Raw genomic sequence first — 21,658 nt, 5'->3', positions numbered from 1 at the left:
CTGAAAGAAAACATGATTCAAAAAACAGCACATGCGTGCTTCTCCTAAAGAAGTCGATGAACGAAATGAAACAAGAACTGAAAGGTGACTTGATAAATCAATAGACTGACATGAAAATAGATCTTTTAGAATTAAGAAAACAAATTGAGGACAAAAACTATACCATTAAATAATAACACTGTTACAAACAGTAAGAAATACAAGCCTCAAAATCAAATTGCTATCATAAAAGAAGATAATAGATATTATGAACAAAGACAAGCTAATGTAAAGAAAATTAGAATTCCTGAATACGAGAAGCAAACAATTAGAACATCCTGAGACCTTCTAGATAAAAAAATATCTTAACATGTTAATTACACACACACAAAATCTCCTTTACAGCAATGAAATAATCTGTCAGAAAGTAAGTAAGGGGATCACCTGTGATTCAGAAATCAACAGGAACACCAGCTTCTGAAGACAAGTAAGAACCAAAAAGCTTGAGATCATCTTTAAAGAAAGTGACCTAGAGTTTCCTTATAAGGAGGGACATTGGGGTGGGGGTGGGGGTACAGGAAAGGAGAACCAGCCTTAGATTGGAACAGTAGTATAGATCTAGAGCAGGAACATTTAGCATAAATCCAGGACTTAGAGGGGGTGACACCCTGAGAAAAAGGGTGAAGTAGAAGACATCCTGCCTATCAGAGGCGGACTGCACGAAACAGTGACTCAGAATCAATTCCATAGAAGGAGAAATATAAAAAGCTTCTCATGAGATTTCAAGGCCACTGGCAAACTCTCACATAGGTTTGTACAGTGAAATATACCAAAAATCCCAAGATAAGAATTTAATTTAGAGGGACCAGGTCTATAGTTCCTAAAACTCCTGACAGAGGCAAGTATGTACCCCCCAACCCAGGCTTCATAAAACTCCTACAGGGAAAGTTCCATCATATATGAATTCACAATATAAAACAAGAAAATGCCCAAATAAACAAGCCATCATGGATAAGAGCCAGCAAGAAAAAAAAATTAAAATTTACTCATAAAGATTTGATATTAGAATGATCAAATAAAAAACATTATTTTAATACGATTAAGTAAATAGAAGTTAAAAATAAGAAGCAAGAAACTATAAAAATGAGCAGAGGTACTGAAAAAAAGAACAAAAGAAGACTTCCAGAAATGAAGATTATAAATTTAAATATCTATGAAAGAATTGAAAAGCAAAATAAACACAGCTGAAAAAACATCAGTGAACTTAAATATGTATCTGAAGAAATTACACAGCATGCAGTTCAGAGACAAAAATATGGAAAACTCTGGTTAAGACAATAAGAGCCAACATAGATCTAACCAGGGTTCCAAAAGCAGAAAATAGAGAGAATGGGGGAAGAGGAATATTAAAAGAACTAGTAGCTGAGAATTTTATAGAATCCAGTAAAGATATGAATCCTCACATTTAGAAATTTAAAAAAAAAAAATCCCCCAACAGGATAAACCATGAGATAGCCATACCCATACACATCATAGTGAAACTATAGAATGCCAAAGACAAAGAGAAGATCTTAAAAGAACCTTGAAAGAAAAGATAGATTTCCCACAGAGGTATGCAGATTAGTATCTGACTTCTCAACATCAACTATGGAAGCCAGAAGACAGTAGAATGATGTCTTTGAAGTGCTGCTAGAAATAACTGTAATTACATTTGTAAAGCCAACGAAACTATATTTTTAGAGTGAGTGAAACACATTTTCAATAATATAAACATTGAGATAATTTACCACCAACAAATCCTCACTAAAGAAATTTCTAAGGGACATAGTATACTTAAGGAAGAAGTAAAATACCCCAGAATGAAATTCTGAGATGAGAGAAGAGCCTGACAGGTGAAGGTGATTTTGTCCCAAGTCACTGTTTCCTCCCTGAATCATTACTTCCTTACTTCTCCATTGTGGCAGAGTGCTCTTCACTTTCTTGCCCACATGGAAAACACCTACGCATCTCCCAGGAACCACCTCTTCTGTGAATCCCCCTCCAGATCCCCAGCTAGAATTGATGCCTCTTTCCTTTGAGCCCTCTGTGAATCTTCTACAAACTTTAGAGCGCTTTCCTTTCCTTTACTTCATCTATCTGTTTCCCCCAGTACACTTTGAGTTCCTCGAGGAATAATTTTAGGATTGATCTCTACATCCTCAAGGTACAGATCAGTGCTAACAGTGATCATTTCTTGGTAATGGAAATTTTATATCAATAAACTCATTATTCTTTAGAGAAAGAAAAAGAAAGATACAAGATTTTGAAAATGGGACAGAGAACAATAGTCTTAAATACCACAGGTGAAAACAGCCATTGCCATGGGAACCCCAGGGAAGTTTCCAGCTTGGAACGAACAAATATAAACTCAGGTGTGGGAGGGGGAGCAATCACCAAGACCAGGACTTAGCACTGCTTTGCAACAGTTGGGCTAGTCCGCTCTCTATTTCCTCTCTCCTCCTTTCTTCCTTCTGTAAATAAAGCGAACAAACCTGGAAGCGAGGGCTTCTTCCTGAATAAAACCTCTAAAGAAAGTGGGGGAGCTTCCTGGGAGCAAGCTTTGGAACAGGTTGTAGGCACCTGCGAGAGCAGCAAAGCAGAACAGAATCTGAAGTCATGGAATTTAAGCTCAGGTGCTGAGCAGAGGTGGGAGAGGCTGTGGGGAGAATAGGCAGCTCCTTCCAGGAGTGAAATTCGCTGGGCGTCTCCATCCCCAGGATAAAGTCCTCCTTACCTTAGCGTCTGGGACTATCCAGTCTGCCTGCGTTCCTCGTGCCCTGTTTACCTTAGAAAACACCATAGTGAGGGACATCTCAACAGCCCACCCGTAGCAGCCTGGGCTGGTGGACCTGGGAAGACTAAGTTCTCTCAGCGTCGTGCCAGAATCTGTGGCAGCACAGGAGAGAACCAACAGTAAGGACGGAAGCCGTGTTGGGCTGAAGGATGGAGCCTTTTCTCTATGCAAGGCAGCTTTAACAGCCTTGGAGGTTTAGCTACAACCCCAGGGAGGGGTGGGGAAGGAGCTGAAAATCGACCACCTAACTGGATGAGATACTAAAACTTAAGTTGTTAATGTAGAAAAAGTAAAGAATGTCACATTTTTTCTACCCAGAGGTTATAGAGCAGCTCACATTTCTTTTCTGGGGAAGAACATTGTTTTTACAGAACAGAATGGGAGGGGGTGGGAAGTAGTTCAAGTGCGTTTAAAACCTCAGCCTCTCCATCTGGGGCTGATGAATGTTAGAAAGAAACACAAGACTTTAATAGGTAATCAAGGGAAGAAAGAAAAATGGGGGACTCTTAGATATGGTTACCCCTGGGGAATGAAACTGAGCCTGGGAGAGGGGCGATGCAGGTGTTTTCATTAAACCTTTCTAGTGGGGCTTCAGTTTCCTTCTGATCAAGTGTATGTGTTTCTTTAATAACCACAACAATAACGAGGCAAATGGTTTAAAATCAAAACTAAAGGTTATCCTCATTAACTGAGAACTGTTAAATAAATTTATTTAAACTAAATACATAAAGTTAGTTTGCTTGTACAATGGACGGTGGTGCTTTATTGAGAAATGGACGGTGGTCCATATAAAAATGGAAAAATAAATGTTATTTAAGTAAAAAAAATTGTTTTAATTAACCCGATGACCAATACAGGCATTTTGATGCCAATTGTGCTTTTTAAATCTCTGTGAATATATATATATATATATATATATATATATATATATATATATATATATATCATCTGACTCAGTGTTTTCTTACTTTACATGCAGTGAAAGGTGGCTCAGAACAAGCCACCTTGCTACCTATCGTGTTTTCTTTGCTAAAGACTTGACCACAAGAATATCCATGAGTAATCAATCCCCAGACTTTGTTCAAAAAAGTCACCCTGAATCTGTTCCAATACTTAAATGATCCTTGATAGCATCCAGAGTTCTGCCCCCAAGACTTGGGCAAAGGGGTCCATGGCCTGGAAGACATGGAAGGCAGGATGTTCCCATCATCTGCCTCTATGATGGAAGCTTCTAGATAGTTGAGTTAACCTTGAGCTGTCCAGTGGCCCAAAGGATCCCCTGAGTGAATCAGCCACAGAATGCCTCCCAATAACCAAAGCAACTGACCTCCGGGATAGAGTGATTTCAAATTCTCTGGAGGCTGAGGATGGCCAACCAGGAGTAGGTAGGTGGAGTTTGGCCTAACTGGTTTGGGCTACTCTGGCTGACAACAATAGGCCAAGAGAGCCAGCTTCCCCCAAGGCCCTCTCCTGAGGCTCCTCTGGAATGTGGCCTGCTCTGCAGGGAGGAATACATTGGCCTTCTTGTTTGCTACCCTAGGAGAGCAGACATCTTGTTTGGTCCCACCACTTACTGCCACTTACTGGTGATGGAGCTTTGGGTGAGTTCCCTAATGTCCCCAGGACTCAGTTTCCCTATCTGTAAAACATTAGTAGCTATCCCATGGGGTGGTTGTAAAGACGAAATAAAATATATGTAAAACGCTAACCATGGTACCTACACATAGCAGGTACTCAGTGAAGGTTTACTGCAGCCCATAACCCAAAACCTGCCCCCAAAATGCATGAACAGAAAGGGAGGAGGGTGGTTGCAACCATAGGGAAGGGGTAAGTGATAGTGCATCTCTCCAGAGAATAATGCCACCGTTAAAAAAAAAAGAAGTTATAACAATTATTAACTAACCTACAAAAATGTTTAGAATAGTGAGAAACAGGATCTATAATAAATAATCGTATGTTAAACTATGCCCAGGACAACATAATGGGAGGAAATACTGGTGGTATTAGGAGAGTGGGATTTTGAATGACTTTAACTATTCTGTAATGGTGTTATTATTTTTATAGAAAACTTGAATTTCCCCAGGCCTCAGCAAACTAGGGAAATAAGTTGAGGGTCACAGTAGCAGTAATATGTGGCTTTGACCCTAAAAGACTGGTGAATTGATAGTGGCTGCTGGGAGAGCTACAATGTGAAGTCCCACTGAAGATCAAGGGCAGAGAATGCTGAAATCAATTAATATGTCTGCCATGAGAGCAGAAGCGGAAGAAGCAGCATATGAGCTCTGTATTTGTCATCCTAGACCTAGAGACTCCAATTTGCCTGTGGCTTTTTAAAAAAAAAATATTGAGATGTAATTAGCACACAGCAAAGTACAATGATCTCAGGTGTTCAGCTTGATGGGTTCTGACAATTGTCTACACCCTTGGAACTACCACCCCAAATAAGATATAGAACATTTCATCATCCACATTCTCCCAGGCACCTTGCCCACCCCTGACCACATTCTGATTCCCATCACCGTGGATTTGTTTTGGACTGTTCTTGATTGAATAGCACAGAAATGAGATGTGAACTCTTGCTCAGCATAACACCTGTGGAATTCATTCATCATATTGTATATACTATTAGTTCATTCTTTTGAATTGCTGACTGTATTTCACTATATGGAAATTGTATTTATCCATTCTCAAGTTGGTGGATGTTTAGGTTGTCTTCAGTTTGGGGCTATTTATAAATAAGCTTGCTATGAACATTCATATGCACATTGTTTTGTGGACATGGGTTTTCACTTTTTTGGGGTAAATATCTAAGAACGGAATTACTGGATCAGAGGGCAGATGTATGCTTCACTTTATAAGAAACTGTCCCACAGTTTTCCAAAGTGGTTAAACCATTTTGCATTCCCACCAGCCGTTGCTTCACATCCTCACCAACAGGTGGTGCCATTCTGAGGAGAGCCACCCTAGTGGCATGAAATGGACGTAGTTTTTTGTTTTTTTATTATTAGTTTCAGGTGCACAAAACAATGTAATAGTTAGACATTTATCATTTATATCCCTCACACAGTGACAAGCCCCCGTCCCCATCCACTATCCCTCTGACATCGCACACAGACATTACATTTCCACTGTCTCGATTTCCAATGCTGTACTCTGCTTCTTGTAACTACATATATATATAATTGTAGTTGACATTCATTATTGTTCAGCTTCAGGTGTACAGTGCAGTGATCAGGCATCTACATCATCCCTGATGTGGTCTCCTTAGCGAGACAAGTGTCCATCGAATACCCTACAAAATCTTTACAACATTATTGATCACAGTCCCCAAATTGGAAATGTTTTTTCATTGTTTCAATTTTTATTTCCCTGCTGACTAAAACATGTGAGGCCTGTTTCACATGCTTAGAGGCCACAAAGCTTTGTCTAGCTTCTTCTGTTATGTGTTCCTGTGTGTTATTTACTGAGTATTAACACGGTTTCCTCCTTAAAAGGAAGTATATGTGCAGCTCCTCCATGAGTTGGGATCTGGCTTCTGTATCCAGGTGATTTCATTGCCATTTGGTTGCTATAGAATGCAGGAATTCCCATGTCTGTCTGGATTCCTCATCTCTAATAACCGAGGGCTCTTTCCTCCTGTTTATCTGACCCTCTGAGCTCTCTGCCTCGGGACCACTTGAAAGGCTGCAGTCTTGAATTCTGCTTGCCATCCTACATCCTACATCCCACATGTCCCTGGTTGCCCTGACCTTCAGAGAGCACTCCTGTTGCTTAGTTACCATCTCATAGGCCCAGTTCTGGCTGGTCCAGTTCTGCCTCACCTCCCAGCTCCTCCTGTCTCAGAGCTGGGCATTGGGAAGTGTCCACTCTGGGACGTCTGGGGGTTCAATGGTATTGATTCAACACCCATTAATAGCACTTGCTAAAGAGACAGGATGATCCAGTTGTTTGGCTGTTGGGCTTGTTTTTTCCTGAGTTAAGTACTTTGAGGGTACTTTTTTCACAAATGGAAAAATAGAAAAATAAAACTGTTTGTCACTACTGTAAGCAGGAAAGAAAAATACTGGCAACATGAGCAAAGAGAACTGCCATTTTCTCCTCTTCTCACAAAAGCCTCATGCTCCACATCCTACTGCCACTTTTCCCAGTGCCCTCCCTGTGCATTATTTCTTAATTAAGGTCAAGATTTTATTTGTGAAGGAGTCTTAATCATGGAAATAGAAGTTGCATTTTTCTGGCTGTGTCTTACCAAGACAAGTTAATGGTACAATCTCCTGCTGCGTGGTTCACAGGCAAATGAATAAGTTAATAACCAGGGCATTTCCTGCCTTGGACCCAACTGCCAGGAATGTCCAGGCTGGTAAGATAGTGGCCACAGCTGGCAGAGTACCAAAGACCAAAGCTGTGGGAGGTTGCCACATACCTGCTTGGGGCCCTGTTTCCAGGATGCCTGAGGGTGTGGGGTGGTAGTGTGACCTGCACTTGGACTCAGTTATGCCACGAGCTGACCGTAACTTGGGCTGGCTCTTCCTCTCCTGGCCCTACTTTCACCTCTGTAATATGGGAATAACAGGCCTTGCCCATTAATGCATTCAGCAAATAAATATTGAGCCTGTGCCAGGTGCCGGGAGAACACTTGAACAGCACAGAGGCCGTCTCTGGCTTCTGGGAGCTAGCTCTCTTGTTGGAGAGTAAGACTTTAGAATCAGGATGTAAGTAATGAGTGATGAGTTTTATAATGGGGGAAGTAGAGCGAATTATGGGAGCCCAGAGCAAGGGCACTTACAGCAGGCACAGAGAGTCAGTGAGGACATCCAAAGGAGGTAGAATGGAAGCAGCCCCCAAAGGGAGTGGGAATTAATCAGCCAAGGAGATATGAGAAGAGCATTCTGGACCGGGAAGAGCACGCATAGAAGAAGGACCTCAGTAAGAGAAAATGCAGGGTGTGCTAAGGAAACTAAAGAACTATCAGACAACTGGGCCTGGCTGGCATGGTGGGTAGAGAAAAAGAAGAGCTGCAGAGAGCTGAGTCAGCAGGGAGCAACTTGTCCCTACTATGTTCTGTTCAAATTCCTGACCCACAGAATCCACGAGTGTAATAACAAATGGTTGTTGTATGTCACTGAGGTTTGGAGTAATTTGTTATGAAGCAATGGGAACAAAGTATATGTTATTTTCATGCAGTGCAGTGAGGTTAAACAGAACAACAGAATAGTAATGCTTGCAAAGCTATGAACATCCCTCCTTCCTTGTGTCCCAAATACCCATAGCAGTGTCCCAAATACTCATAGCAGTGTCCAAATGGGGTGTCACACTTTAGCTTGGTGCGGACAAGAATTTTAATCTTAATGCATGTTTCTCTCAAAAATATCAGGGAATCCAATTTAGACCTTAGCCACTCATCAAAGTCTCTTGATCTCTACTCTCTAGCACCCTAAAATTGTTTCACTCCTCTGCTCCAACATAACTCTCCCATGAAAGCTATTTTTTCCCATCATCTTGGTTTTTTGAACCCTTCTCAACAAATGCATTTCTACCCAATGTGCCCCCTTTATAGGCCTGTTACGCTAAGCAGCCTTAGGAATTCCTGTTATGCCTTGACTAGCTTTCTTTTGATAATCAGCATATATATATATACATATATATATATACACACACACACACACACACACACACACACACACACACACACATATATATACACATACACATATATGCTTTATATATATGTAAAGCTGGAGAAAGGGAAAAAATGACCTAAAAAGAAACAAAACAAAATCTGAATAGTTCCATATATATAAGACACCTGAATTTATAATTTTTTTAAAAAGCTTATTACAAGAAACCTCCAGGCTCACTGGTGAATCAAAGTTTAAGGAAGGAATAATATCAAAATTTAAGGAAGGAATAATATGAATCTTATATTAAACTCTTTCAAAAACAGAGGCATAAGGATTTTATTTTCTGAGGCTAGCATATCTCTAATATCAAAACCTGATATTAGATGTCAACTATAATTAATTGTATGTCAACTATACTTAATTGACAAAGACATTACAAAAGAAATACAGACCAATATCCCTCATGAACCTAGATACAAAGATCCTTAATGAAATATTAGTAAATCAAATCCAACAGTGTATAAAAGGATAATATATCATGGTGTAAGTGAGATTTATCCCAAGAAGGCAAGATTTACTTCACATTCAAAATGTATGTATTAGTTATCTATTACTTCATAAAGAAAAGACCCTCAAAAGTTAGCATCCTAAAGCAATGAACATTTATTCTCTCACGTGTCTGTGGGTAAGCAATCCAGGCACCATTTAACTGGGTCCTCAGGCACAGAGTCTCTCAGATGCTGCAGTCAAGGGGTCAGCCAAGGGGGTGGTCCTATCAGAAGACTGACTGAGGGAAGATCTGCTTCTAAGTCCACTCATGTGGTTATTGGCAAGATTCAGTTCCTTGTGGGCTACTGAACTGAAGACCTCAGTTCTTCTCTGGCTACTGGCCAAAGGCCTCCCGCAGTTCCATGCCACGTCGACCTCTCTCTCCACAAGGCAGCTCACAACGTGGCAGCTGTTTCCTCAGAGCAAGTGAGTGAGTGAAGTCACCCAAAATGGAAGCCACAGTCTTTCTATAACCTAATCTCAACACTGACATGCCACCACTTCTGTCTATTGTATTGATTATAAGTGAGTTACTAAATCTAGGTCATTCTCAAGGAGAGGGTATTACACAAAGGTATAAATACCAGGAGGAGGAGATTACTGGGGACCATCTCAGAGGCTTCCAACAACATTGTAATTCATACCATTAACAGGATAAAGGAGAGGAAATATGGGATCATCCCATTAATGAAGAAAAAATATTTGATGAAATTTAATACCCATTCAAAATAAAAACTTACAGCAAATTTTGAACAGAAGAAAACTTTCTCAACCTGATAAAGGGCATTCATGAAAAACCTAAAATTTACACGGTACTTAATGATGAAAGAATGAATGCTTTACCCGTAAAAGCAGGAACAAAGCAAGTATGTTCACTCTTATCATTTCTATTCACCATTGTCCTAGAGATCATAGCAAGTTCAATAAAGCAAGAAAAATAAATAAAAGTCATGAATATTAGACAGAAAGAAGTAAAAACATCCTTATTTGTGGACAACATGATTGTATATGTAAAAAATCCTAAGGAATCTTTAAAAAATTACTAAAACTAATAGGCGAGTTTAACAAAGTTACAAAATACAAGGTCAATATCTAAAAATCAATTTTATTTGCATATACTGTCACAAACAATTAGAAGATAAAAAAATTTTAAAGATGCCATTTATAGTAGCATTAAAAAACATAATATTTAGGAATAAATTTGATGAAACATATGTAAGACCTCTGTTCAAAAACTACAAGAAAATTTCAGAGCAAATTAAAGATTAATGGACTAAAGATGAAAAGTAATCACACGATCATTTCAATAAAGGTGGAAAAAGTCATTTAACAAATTCAACTCCTATTTATGATCAAAAATGACTTGAGAAAACTGGAATAAAAGGGAACCTCCTTAAACATAGCTGCCAAAAACATATCGTAAATGTTTGGTTACCTAAGGCTGAGTGACACCTGACCCCAAAACACAGTGGCTTAAATCCACAACAATTAACATTTTTCATGATACCGTGGGTCCTGAATTTGGGCAGTTTTTCTGCTCCATGTGGCATTGGCTAGTCACTCACCTGGGCAGGAAGGTTCCAGAAGCCTTCACTCACGATTCTGGCACCTCAGGCTGCTCCATGTGGCCTCTCATCATCCAGGGGTCTAGCCTGAGGATTTCTGATTGCATGACGCAGCCTCCCAAAAGATGGGCCTGGAACTGACATAGTGTCACTTCCACCACATTTCACTGGTTAAAGCAAGTCACAGGCCATCCCACCATCAAGCAGAAGGGGATATAAATCCAGCTGTTGATGGAAGGAGTGGCAGGAGTGATGGTATGTACCTCTGAAAGCTGTCTACCACAACTAATAGATGAAAAGATGAATGAATAAATGAGTTATCTCCTTCCTTCCAATTCCCACTCTGGTTACAGAAATGAGGTAACTAAACCCCACACTCCTGCTCCCTTTTAGCCTGCCTTTCCTTTAAACAGCATAAACTGGTGACAGACTTTTTATGTATTTCCTGGTTCTGTATAAACTCTAATAGCCATTAGCTTAATCTAAAATGGCTGCCAACCTTTAGCCTCTTACTTTAGTGTCCTTTTGTTTCCTCCTGCCCCTCCTACCCTCCTCTCCCATTCAGTTTCTTATTATCCTCTTCTCCCAAATCCACACGGAAGACTAGAATCTCTCATTTGTGAGTGAAGAGGCTATATCCACTCTGCCTAACTTACGGGACCCAAAGAAATGAACTTCTAGTAGTATAAGGGCACCAGGGTGGGGAATTGTTTTTGACAACTGGGTCCTTCCCACAGAGCTCTAAAGTGTCATCCCACTGACAGCTCCACGTCGTCCATCTGGAAGACAAGTTTTGGTCAAACCCAGTTATTATGTGGATTGCTGGGGCTCAAGCCTCCATAGCTACTCTCCAGTTTGACTTGAACCCTCTGGCCATCCTTTCATAGCTCTACTAAATATAATAAAAGTTTTATGCTCTCCAATAAACCCAAAGCCCCATTCTGACTAACATGCCCAGAGCACACAATATAAACAGTCTAACAAAAGGGAATCTAGAGGAGCCCTTTCTTTTATATATAAAAGAACACAGCCCACTCCAGGAGGTTAGTGACTCAAAACCATTGCAGAAACCACACAGGGATTTCCGTCCATGTATAGGGTATTTCTTCCTTAAAAGGGTGTATAAAAAAGAACAAACTAGCAATATTTCCTGGAATTCAGAGCCTGGACAATGCTTCAGTGTTTCTTTATCCCGGGCATTGTGGAGAAAGACACAGTTGGTACTGGATGAGAAGAAGAGAGTGCTGTGTGAGCCCTGCTTGCGCACAGCATTTCAGCAGGTGCCAGGGATTGGAAACATATTGCAGTGTATTACAGTGAAGAGAATGTGTGTGTGTGCCCTGCTGCCCACAGACTTAAAAATGTCCTGATTCCTTCCTCTTTCGGAAGAGAGAAATAATACATCATCGGAAAGCTGGAAGAGACGCTTGAGATCACACACTGACAAATGAGCAGAGGTCTAGAGAAGTAGAGTGACTCACCTGAGGTCACACAGCTAATTGGAAACAGGGCAACAACTACACGGCAGGTCTCTAGTCTTCTAGTTGTAGGTTTGGCACCACCTAAATATAGGTGGATACTTGCTAACACATTACCATGCGCTTGGGTACAGGAATTTGATAACAATGAGCTTAAATGTACAGATTCTAGAAGCATGCTGTCCAATACAGGAACCACGAGCACCTGTGACTTCTGAACACCTGAAATGTGGCTAGTGTGACAGTGGAATGGAAGTTTTAATTTTATTTCCCTTTAATTAATGTCAATGTAAGAACTGCTACTTGATTCACTTACTGGGAAACTTTAAGTCTATTTGGAACAGCTTGGGTATGTGTATCTATGTTTTCAACATAAATTTTATGAGTTACAAATACAGATCAAATATTCCCAATGAAAATATAGTGACTGAATTGAGGTGCACTATAAATATAAAGGACACACTGGATTTCAAAGACTTAGTATAAAAAATGTAAAATAGCTCATTAATTACTTTTATATTAATCACATGTTGAAATAATCTTTTCAATATATTATGTTAAATAAAATATATTCATGTCACCTGATTTTTACTCTTTAAATGTACCTTCTAAAAATTTTAAATTGCATATGTGGCTTGCATGATATTTCTATTGGACAGTCTAGAGTCAGACTATCCATATTTAAATCCCTGTTCTACCATATTATTATTAACTGTGTAACCTTGGGCAAATTATTGGGTAGCTTTGAGGAGAGATTGTCTTCTGTGGAAAATAAGAGAGAGAAAAGTATGATGATTTTTCCCCCCTTTCTTTTCCTGTTTCTGGACCTCCCTGTGTGATCACATGGTTCTTGGAGCAATGGCAGCCATTTTTAAATAGTAGGACAAAGCATGGCCAATGTACAAAACATGCTAAGGAATATACAAGGAAAGAAAGGGCCAGGGTCCTTGATGCAGACAGAATGGCTACACTAGCCCAGGAATCACCAACCATGGGAGTTCTCATTAAGTGAGGAAACAAAGTCACTATTCTTATGGACGAAAGCATCCTAATACAACAGATGAGTAAAATAACCGGGTAATAAGATATCTTAGCAATAAGATAAAAGCATATAGATGATACAGTGATATCCAAAGCAAAGACGGGCCAATTCTACATTAGTTAGAACAACTGGAAATTATAATGTACCATACCTGAGCCGAGAAAAGGTATAGGGCTGGCATTTCAGCAAAAATGGCAGAGGGAGTGAAATTAGACAAGAAATCTGGAAGACAGCCAGGTCCTCAGTATCTGTCCGTTATGACACTCATACTTGGTTTTGGGGAGGGCATGGAAGTTCTGTCTGCTACAGGGATCATTACTGGCTATCGTTTGATTAACTGCCCTGAGGAAGAATGAGATATAAACATTCAATTCAATGATGGCAAACCCTGTGATTAATTTCAGAAAAGTAAAACTGTCACTTTGGGATAGAGAAAAGCAGCAAGCTTAACAAGGAATCAGTTTCAGCCTGGTCTCTACCACTTAAAAGCTGGGTCACCGGAAGCAATTCACTTAACTTCTGAGTCCCAGAATACTCAGATAGCATTCAGGATGCTTTGGGCTGCAAGTAATAGAAAATTCCAAGCCATTCAGAAAGTCACTCCTTCACATAACTGAAGTTCAGCGGTCGGGGGCAGTCAGCAGACTCAGCCTCAACAAAGTCTCCTAGGACCCAGGTTCTTTCCATCCGTCATCTCGATGGATTTTATTATTGTGTCAGTAGCAAGATCAGAGCAGCAGTTCCAGGAGTCACTTCCAGACACAGACATATCCAGGCTGACTCTTTCTGAGGAGCAAAGATTATTTTCCTGGAGATGGTCAGCAAACTTCTCACTTCTCATTGGCCAATACTGAGTCACGTGTCCTTTACTAAATATTCATTGGAAAGGACTGGGATTATTAAATCAGTCTCTATCATTGAAGCTGGAGATACACTCACCTTCTTCTGAGTCACCTGAGGCAGAGGTAGACACTGAAACAAAATTGAGGTTTTGTTAAGAAGGTTGAAGGTGAAAATGAGTGTATCTTCAATACATCTAGTAAATGGAAACAGTATTGCCCTGGGTGTGACACACAGGGTACTTGTCAATATCAAATGAAAGGACTAAATACTCTTTTAAAGTCCTGTAGAATGTAAAAGCTGAGGGATAAACCATGACAGCCCCAGAGAAAATTGTTTGGAGACACCATCCAGCTAATATTGGACATTAGCCCAAAGCCTGCATTTCAGCTGGGTTTAAATTTCTCTTTCATGTCACTGGAATGGAATGTAAATGGGTGACCTTGAATTCCCTATGACACTATCTCCATCCTTGATCCACCTTACCCTGACTTTATCAAAATCCAAGAAAATAAGAGTACTCAGAGCTCTGGTTCTTTAAGTTTTCAGCTGTAGGAAAGTTTTCCTCTTTTCACAATTTTACAAAATTCTGGGGTTTGGCTTGAACCCATGGCATTTCACTGTGTTCTTGGAAAAGAATCATTATTTTTCCTGAGAAAAATTTCTCTGCCTCCAATGTGTATGCCTTCAACAGGACAGTCCTCGCCCCTTCACCCTGCGTTTTTAAGCAGAACTAGACCTGGTTTGCAAGTTGGTCACACCTTGAAGTCCCATTAGCCTCAGGAACTTGTTTCCATGGTTGTAGCCCCTGAAGTTCCTGGAGTAATTTCCAGGAAAGAAACTACTGGTTCTAAGAATATTAGGTCATTGTTCTTCTCTGGCCGAGCTCAAATGGGCACATTTTAATTGAGGATAAAAGGTCACAAGTTGCTCCTTCTGGAGCAACTTTTAATGAGGGTGATGAAAACGGTGATATTTTACTGAGCATTTGCAATGTACCGACTGCCATGCTAAATAGCTTAAATGCTTTACTTTGCTTGATACTCCCAGAAAGCTTATGGATTCGGTATTATTTTATCCAATACGTTATAGGTCAAAAAACATAGAGGCTTAAAGGTATAAAGCACAATTTTCTTCAGTTTCATCCTCCATCTCCTCCTTACCCCCACCCCCATCATCACCATAACAATCTCTCTTGGATGAAAGAACAAGTTATTCTGACGCTTGTTAAAGATGGTAAGGCCGACTTGGGCTGTCATTGGAGGAGATCGGAGAAGTGACCTCTGCCCTGAGCCTGGGCTTCACTCAACATTTTCGTAGCAAACGCATCATTTCGTTCCTTCTTCACGTCAGCAGCATCACGGTCTTTTTAAGGCCAGAACCTTCTCTACCCAGATTGCATAACACTTAACCACGAGTGCCCTTGACCAAACTATAGGCAGGCTCCTCTGAATCCTCTTCCCAACTAGGCCTCGACTTTTGGATGTCCACCTTTGGCATGGCCCAATTTTAGCAAGAATCCTATCGCATAAGTTTAACCAGAATCCCCCCATCAATTTCTGATCGCCCTGACTTGTCTTCAGCAAGAATCTGGTCAGGTTAGTTTAACAAGCAATTACCCTATACTTTTAGTAATTTTCCAGCCACTGAGTCCCATCACCCGCTGCTCCTTGACCATAAATCATCACTTTTCCTTGTTGTTTTTGGTGTTGAGCCCAATCTCTCTCCCCTCCTGCAAAACCTCATTGTAGGGAGATGACTATCGCCCTGAATAGAGTCGGCCTTACCATCTTTAACAAGCATCAGAATAGCTTGTTCTTTCACACGCTACAGGTTAACCTCGAGGACAACGAAGGCCAAAATGATCAAAGTCAAACCATCAGAACCTCTGGGGGTGGGACAGTATGTTTTAAAACTCTCCAGGTGATTCCAGGGTGCAGCCACAGTGGAGAATCAGTGATCTAAAACAAAAGGAAATGCAAGACAGTCCCGTTTAATGAAAACTCAGTGTTGGGGTGGCGATTCCTCCCTGAAGTTCTGCCTGCAACATGGGGAAATTTCCAGAACCCCAAATGCATCCCTAGTCCTGAAAGATACACTCATTATTAAGAAACCTTAGCATCCACAAGGCCTGGGTCCAAGGACAATTAATCCAGTTACAAAAGATTTCACAAAACATTCCTTTAAAATTACAAGTATCTCAGGCAGCAAACCCATCGTTTGCTTTATAGGACTCAAGTTGATAGTCATCCTTTCAAAATGTACCTGTGGAATTCGCTTCATATAATGTGCAAAAGCAGGCAAAGCTGACCTATGCTGTGACTAGTTAGGAGAGGGTTACCCTGGTGGGGGAGGGACAGGAAGGAGGCAGGAGGGGGCTTCTGGGGGAGCTGGTCATGTTCCGTTTTCTTGATCTGGGTGCTGGTTGCACCGGCCTGTTCAGTTCTGAGCATGTAGCTTCAATCAAAAGTGGACAAATTGCATCAGGTGTGTAAGTCAAAGCGCTCTGTAACATGTTCTTCGCAAACAGGAGTTCCCTTCCGCCTTTCCTTCCGCCTGGCGTGTGAGAGGGCCCTTCCGGACCAGCCTCTCCATAGGAATCTACCTGGGGGAAGGCTTTCAACTCCCCATCAGCGATCTCTTAGGTCCAGACTAACCATGGGCTCTTAAGATGGTTCCCCTAAGGTCAGCTCCTCTTGCTACATCCCGGGCAGGCAGGTCTCCAGGGAAAATGCAGCACCTGTAAATACCCGTCGAGTGGAAGGGCCTAGCGACCACATAATGCATTTCACCAAGCTGAGAAGCAGGCAGGAATGGAAACACACACATACACTCCTTCATCTGCGCCTGCACTCTTGGCCCACACAAATAGAATATCCTACTCAACCTATCTTTGTTTTCTGCATTCTTCAGGGCCCCAGAACACAGAAAGTGATCAAAATAATTCCTTTTCACATGGTAATTTATTGCCACAATCGACTTCTCAGCATTGTTTGTAAAATTACCCTTTCAGGAACCACACTGACAACAGAGCCACCAGAATCCAGCCCTCTTTCTTGTTGACTGGGCCAGGGGGAGGCTGAGGCAGTCCGCACGGCACAGACTCAGGCTCTGCTCACTCCATCTTCTTGCCAAAGGAGATTAAGTGATCCCCCCTCCCCAACAACAAACTTAAAATATTCTCCCTCAGCCCACAAATTTTCCAAGACACTCAGGGGTATCACTGGAATGGTGTCTCACCCTGCAGGCCTGGAGCAGTGGATTATGCTGTCTGGAATGGGGTTTGGAGTCAGATGGACCTGGGTTCAAATCCCAGTTTCTTTGCTTATTAGCATTGTGGCCCTCGCCAGGTGACTCTCTGCACCTTTGTTTCCTCACCTGCAAACTGGGAATGAAAATAGCTCCTGGGGTTGCTTGAAGCAAAGGAGTCGTCATGTGGATGTGGCTGGTGTGGGATCAGCCCTGACAATGGGCATTCTCTTTATTAACTAGCAGCTATGAGATGTATAAAAACTAGGCCCTGGGTTCCAGGGCTCACCATCATTCTCTAGCTGTGTGACCACGGGAAGGTTACCTAACCTCTCTGAACTTGGTGTCTTTATCAGCAAAGTGTGGATGCACCTACTTTGCAGAGCAGTCATGAGGGGCGAGGATTCCGTGTGGCCAGCAGACACTGTGACATCCTACCCAGATGCCCTCTGATGGCTTTGCTGTTTCTGCATCCCCTCCCCATCTTCAGTGGGCTTTTGCTTCCACTAGCCACGCCTGTCACTCTCTTTCAGTGATCCACCCTCAAGTCACTGGAGCCTTTGCCTTCATACACCGAGACCTAGAAGTGCCTATTAGCTTACTTCTCACCCACCCAGGGCAGCCCCAAGCCTGTGATGGACGGAGTGGGAGTATGATGGACCAGCCCCCAGGCTAACTCGGAGGTAGAACTAACACCAGAACGTCCCTGTGGGATCAGGGAAAGCTACCCTTCACAGGACTCTGCCTGAGACAGCACCCTGGCCTGGCTTCTTCCAATTCCCTGGCCTGCTTTCCCCACTCCCTCACCAGTGTCTCCTGGGAGCACTTCCATAATAAAATACTTGCATTCAGATAAGACACTTGTTTCTAGAGAAGCTGACCCAGCACAGTGAGAGGCATCTCACATCTTGGATATGGCTCCTTGGATACCCCACAGGTCCTCACAGCAGACATGTCCAAAATAGGATGGTCCTCTCACCTGCGTTCTTCCCATGGTCCTGTCAATCAACCAGGCCCCAAACATGCTAATCATACAGCCTCTCACCACCCCCCTCCACGACTGACTGATCACAGCATCCTACTACTTCGGGTCCCTAACCAATTTTTCTGGTGATTCCCACCCCCTTGTCTGTCTCACCACAGCCCAGCCTTGGCCCTCCTCACCGGCCTCTGCCACATCTGGACCGCTTCCGACGTGTTGCAGTCTGAGAGCTTCCAGCAACATCTCCTTATCTCATTGTTCTCCTGCTTGAATTCTCATTTTTTTTTCAGGATAAAGCTCCACCTTCTCAGCTCAGTGCTAACACCCTTGATGGTGCAGTTCCTGAATCTCAGCAGCCCCTTGTCCCTTCACTCCCCGCACCTCATGCACCCCTCCCAGTGCCACACTGACCTACCGAGTGCACCAGACGGCCCAGCACGCAATTCCCCTCCCCCACTTTGCATCTGCTGTTCGTCCTTCAAAGCTCAGCTCATGCGTCACCGCCTCTGGGAGGCTTCCGGATGCCCCAGTCTGATCAGATGGCCCACTCTGTGTGCCCACGGCATCCTGCACACCTCACATCATTGCTTTTCCAAGATCTTGGGAACCCCTCTGTCTAGTTGTTTGTGTCCTGACTCATCTAGGGGTCCCTTGGGTGGGGGTTGCACTGCTTCTCACTTATCTTACCATCTGCCAGGCACGCAGCAGCCCCTCCAGAAGTGCTAGTTGAGCAAGCGACACATAAAGTTCCCTGGCATGCAGCTGGGGCTGAAGAAGTCACTCTTCTCCTCTCTTGCTTCTCTACCCCCGTCCCCCATTTTGAATAATGCACTTAACCGATGAGATCTTCGTGCCTGCCCCTGAGAGAGGTGTGTACGCAGCTGCAACCCAGGGCAGAGTCACATGTTATTTGCATATGATTTGCCAAAATTTGCATGTAATTGGCTTGTGCCTGCAGAATCTAATCTCTGGCTATTTGTTTCTAATGCCAAAGCCAGGTCATCGAGACATACGGGAAGGTCATTCCCTCTCTCTCCCTCAGTTGGTCTTTCCACTGCCTTCCTTGCAGTGTTGCCCTGGCAAGTGGGGAGTCAGAGGTCTCTGAAGGGTGAAAAGAGGCTGGATAAGAGGGGAGATGGGCCAGGAATGGGACGTATGCTTTGCTTTTACAGCACGAGGGGCAGCATGTATGTAAAGGATCCGGACCAGGCAAAGGTTTCCTTGTGATGCCTCTGGGCTCTGCTGAACGGGCCCGGGAGGTCGGCTCCGCCCAAAGCCTTGAGTGGGTGGGACCCTGGGGTAAGAAGAGAGCAGGGCTGACTGAGGTGGCTGGGTCTCCCATGGGAAAAACAGCAACACAGGACAGACTGGGAACCCAACGGCAGCAGGAATCAGGGCCAGAGGCAGGCAAGAGAAATGGGAGTGTCCCAAAGATGCCTAGAGATAAGTGAGGAACGTCAGATTGTCTATGATAAATGGGACAGATTTTCCAAGGGATTTTAATAAAATACAAAATGACAAGTTGAAACAAGTCCACATTGAAGAACTTGGGTGGAGGGAAAGCAGATTGATCCAAGAGTTACAGAGCATCTCCCAAGCTGTGGACCCCCATCTAGGTGGTGACACCTTCCTCCCAAGCACTGCCTCCTACCAATCACCCATCCAGCCCCTCTGGTGACACCCAGCCCCTCCCATCACACTTAACCCCTGGGACCACCCAGTACTTCCCTTTCCACTGTAGTTGTAGCGAAAGCCAGACTCAGGCTGTATGACCACCATCCAAAACTCAGGCAGAGACTCTGGGGTGGGGCAAGTTCGGACCCACACATTTACGTGCACCCAGCATGCCTGGTCTCATACAGAAATGGACACAGTCGCATTTACCAAGCCACAGCCAGACAGCGAGACGCCCTGGGAAGAGTTTGCTACACTCCAAATGTGAAACACAGTGAACTGCTGGCTGCTTCACACGCTGCTTCGCCAGCCTGCCAGGTGCCAGACAAATGCTCGCGTGACGCTGAAGATGGTCACCTAGCCCAAATGCTCCTGTGCTTGGCTTACAGTTTCTGTCTGGCATCTAGGAAATGGGTTGTGCAAAGCAGCCCTCTTGGAAGTCACATGCTGAAGATCCAAAGGCGACACTTTAAAGCAGTCACACTCTGAATGTGCAAAAAAAAAAAAAAAAAACCTGCGCAAAACGTATTTTCAGCTCCTGCAGTTTTCAAAACCAGTACTCTAAAAATTGCATGAGAATCACCTGGATAGATGTTTAAAGACACGGACGCCAGTCCTTTATCCACAGAGATTCTGGTTCCATACGTCTGGGGTGAGTCCTGACGCCTGTGTCATTAGGATTTGGCTATGCAGACAGGGACCGTGGCAGAAAGGTGAAGACCTGCACTTGCGTCTGTTGTTGCCCAGAAATCAGTTGCAATGGGGGGCAAGGATCTCTGCAAACAAGGTTCTCAGATAGGGAAGGGTTGGCTATCTGGCCAAACAATATTAGGTTTTGACAAGACGTGTCAAGGTTTCAGTCAAGTGAGGAGCTGCAACAGTCACTCGTAATAGTCCACCCCTGTGAGACGTTCCCATCTGTTGTCTTCCTTCCTGTAGGATTTTTGATAGGACAGTTCTGCCCATTTCAGCAGCCATGTAAGCATTTGATTTTCATGAATGTGAATAAGTAAAACTAACAATGAATCTTGTGGCACAGGAAGGTTTATGTTTATTGTATATGAACGTGGCCAAAACAGCCACCCGGCCTCCTAAGGAAGACCTAGGATCTAGGTCAAATTCCTTATTGAAGTGTAAGAGGAACAACAAAATCCGTCTGTTAGGTTTGGTCCCAAACCGTCCAGCCTCCTCCCCGCGGCCTGGCTGCGGCCATGCTGGGAGGGAAGGTGACCTGTCCTTGGTGCTGCACGCCCAGTCGGTTTCATTAACACCTACCCTCAGGCCCCTGACATCCCTTTAAACTGGCTGCTCTCTGCCCAGAGAGACTTTTACACCTGTCTCAGCAATTCTGGGAGAGCCGCTTTGAAGTGCCTTTTCCAAATCCCCCGTTAATGATCTGGTAATTATTGTGGTGACTTTTCAATGAGGTGTGAAGTGCTCAGCTATCTGTCAGCCGAGAGACTCCCAAGACACCAGGAAGAGGGACACAGCCAGAGAAAGGGGGGGAAAACTGTGAGCCTGGGGCTGCCCCGGCACAGGAACAGCCTATCTGGCCAGAGAAGGGGCCCCGCCTGAGGCTGTCACAGCCAGCAGGAGCTCCCACTGGCAGATGAGCCTTCTTCAATTCCTGGGGACCATCGCTAAGTCCAGGAGACCATCTGACTATAGGATCTGGGGAAACGACATAAATGAGCCCCAAACCCTAACAAGGACCATAGTAAGCAATGCCAAGCCCCATGGCTGGCACCAGGGAGGACCCACACTCCTGCACACCGACTGCAGCACTGTCCTCGGTCCCCTTCTCCTGTGGAGAGCGACTCCACATCCATTCGAAGCACTCAGAGCT

This window comes from Rhinolophus hipposideros (assembly GCF_964194185.1).
Source record: "Rhinolophus hipposideros genome assembly, chromosome: 14".
Classification (NCBI taxonomy): Eukaryota; Metazoa; Chordata; class Mammalia; order Chiroptera; family Rhinolophidae; genus Rhinolophus; species Rhinolophus hipposideros.
Note: the sequence above shows the minus strand (reverse complement) of the source record.